The sequence below is a fragment of the Melanerpes formicivorus genome, unplaced genomic scaffold (assembly GCF_026170545.1).
Source record: "Melanerpes formicivorus ecotype bairdi unplaced genomic scaffold, bMelFor1.0.p_v2 SCAF_233, whole genome shotgun sequence".
Taxonomy (NCBI): Eukaryota; Metazoa; Chordata; class Aves; order Piciformes; family Picidae; genus Melanerpes; species Melanerpes formicivorus.
In genome coordinates this window covers 120,001-122,500 of record NW_027142585.1, presented here as the reverse complement: position 1 = coordinate 122,500, position 2,500 = coordinate 120,001, and the positions used below count along the sequence as shown (strand labels likewise).

The window sequence follows — 2,500 nt, the reverse complement described above, 5'->3', positions numbered from 1 at the left end:
GTCGCCGTCGTCGCCGGCCCTGCGCCGGTCCGCCGCCGGGGCCGCCGTAGCCGGGCGCTCGCCGCGCGGCGAGCGCGCGGCATGGGCGTCCCCAGCCGCGTCCCTCCTCCCCGAGCGCAGCGCCGGCTGACTGAGGGAAACCCCGGGCCTCGGGCCAGGCCAGGGGCGCGGTGGTGGCGGCGGACGTCGGGCGCGGCCCCCGCGGGCGGACGCTCCCCCCGACGGCGGCAGTGGGGGGAGGCACCCCCGCGGGGCCTTAAGTCTGGTTTCCCTCACCCCAGGGTCAGGTACCTAGCGTTCCGCGCCTTCGTCCGCGGCCTTGCCCTACCGCGGAGGAAGCCGGGCGGCGGTTTAAAGACCCGGGCGGCTCGGCGCGCCACCCCCGGATGCGGGGGCGAGCGCGGGGGCGGGCGGGTGCCTTCAGAGGGGCGGGGGTTGCCCCCGCAATGCCTCTGGCTAGGTCCGCCGTCGTCGCGCTCGTCGTCCTCCGGGGGCCCGCCGGGCCGGGGAGGGGACTCTGCTGCCCCCCCCTCTCTGCGGTCCGAGCGCTCGGCCGGAGAGAGCCCACCGCGCGAGGTCGGCCGTGGTCCGGCCCGCGCCTCGCCTCGCCACGGGCGTCCCCGGCGGCGCGTTGAAGCGCGGGCTTCTCGCGGGCCGGGGCGGCGAGCCCCCGCGGTGGGGGCTGGCCCAGGGCGCTTCGCCCCCGCCGGGGGTTTTGTGCGGGCGCGTTGCCGCGGCTCGGCGGCGGCGCCTCTTGCGGCGCGGGCCGCTGCGGACCTCCCGGTCCCTTTTCCCTTTGCCCAGGCCCCAGAGCGGGGGCCCCGGCGAGCTGGCGCCCTCGGCGGTCTCGCGCTGCCGGTTCCCCCCCGTCCGGGGCCGGTTTCGGGTGGCGTGACCGCGTCCGAGCGGCAGCGGGCGTCGCTCGGCGTCTCCGGCTCCGGTCCCTCGCCGGAGGGCACCCTGCCACCGGCTGCGGCTGTCCCGGTCCCGGGCCCTGCCCGCGGGCTTCCCCGTTCGCCTTCCCGGCGCGTGCCGGGTGGGGGACGGGCGGGCAGCCGGGGGCGTCCCACCCCCGGTCTCCGCGTGGAAACGGGGAGAGCGGGGGCCCGCCCCCCGGCTCAGCGCCGTCCGCTGTCCGCCTGGCCGCGGGGCCACGGAAGGGGTCGAGCGAGCGAAGCCGGCGGCGCGGTGGCGCCGGGGGAGGATGGAAGGGGCTCGTGCCGCTGGGGTTTGTCGGTCGGCGGGTGCGCCGCCCGGCGAGGGCCGGCGGGTCGCCGCGGTGGCGTCCCACGTGGGCTCGGGCTTTCCGTCTCGCAAGCCGTTTTCCGTCCCCCGCGGCGGGGGGGGGGTTCGGTGGCGAGAGGAAGCCGCCCGAGGGCGCGAGCCGGCCGGGGCTCGGCCCCGGGGCCAAAGCGGGGGAAAAGAAAGTCCGGGATGGGCCGCAGCGGTGGCGGCGTTGGAGGGGCCGGTGCGGAGGCGCGCGCGCGCTCTCCTCCGGCGGGGTTGTGCGCCCGGCCCCCCTCGCTCCCCGGGGCGGGGGGGGGGGGTCTCCGCTGCCTCGCTTCGTGGCGTCTCCGCGACGGCACGGGGCGGCCAGCGAGAGACACACCCCCCCCCCCGCCGTTGGGTGGGGAAGCGAAGGGGGTTTTCTTTCCCCGTGCACGCGAGGCGAGGCCGGGTTCGGGGCACGTTCCCGGCGGCGCGCGGCGGGCCTCCTCCGCGCCGAGGTCGGAGCGAGCCCGGGCGCCTGGTCCGGCCCCGAAGCGCCGCAAGGTGCGTTTTTCCCTCCTCGGGGGAGGGAAAAAAGCCGGGAGCGCGGGCTCCCCGCCCCTTGCTTTTGCCGCTTCGGGGTTTCGTTTTATTTTCCCCCCCTCTCCTGTGCTTGTACGGTCAATGTGAGGCGAGCGGCCGCCGTGCCGCGCTCTCCGAGGGGCCGCTCCTTTGCGAGCGGTCCCGGCCCCTCCGCGCTGGCGGGGCGGTGCCGAAAAGCCAGACAACTCTTAGCGGTGGATCACTCGGCTCGTGCGTCAATGAAGAACGCAGCTAGCTGCGAGAATTAATGTGAATTGCAGGACACATTGATCATCGACACTTCGAACGCACTTGCGGCCCCGGGTTCCTCCCGGGGCTACGCCTGTCTGAGCGTCGCTTGACGATCAATCGCCGCCTCGGTGCCCGCCGAGCGGCGCGGCTGGGGTCGCCTCGCAGGCTCTCCCCCGGGCGGGGAGGGGCCTTCGTCCCCCTAAGTGCAGACTCGGGGAGCGCTCCGTAGCTCCCCGCTCCCGGAGCGCCCGCTCTCGCGGAGTTCGTCCCGCCGGGGCTTCGCCGGCAGGGGTTCCCCGTTGGTCCAGCGACGCCCGGTGGGGCGTTGGGGGAGACGAGAGCCCGGTTGGGGGAGGAGGCGCGGGCCTCGCCCCCCCCGGCACTCCCGCGCGGGCGCGGCTGTCTGCGGGTGGGTACCGCGGGGGTACCGTGCCGTGCTGCCGCGTCCGCGCGCGCG

The 2,500-nt window shown here is 77.2% G+C and overlaps 1 non-coding gene across 1 annotated transcript; it reads left to right on the top strand.

Annotated features, from left to right (window-relative positions):
• The first annotated feature begins 1,995 nt into the window (after window positions 1-1,995).
• Window positions 1,996-2,148, top strand: LOC137458199 (5.8S ribosomal RNA). Its single transcript, XR_010991608.1, has one exon. It is a non-coding gene; the product is annotated as a 5.8S ribosomal RNA (ribosomal RNA).
• The last annotated feature ends 352 nt before the right edge of the window (window positions 2,149-2,500 follow it).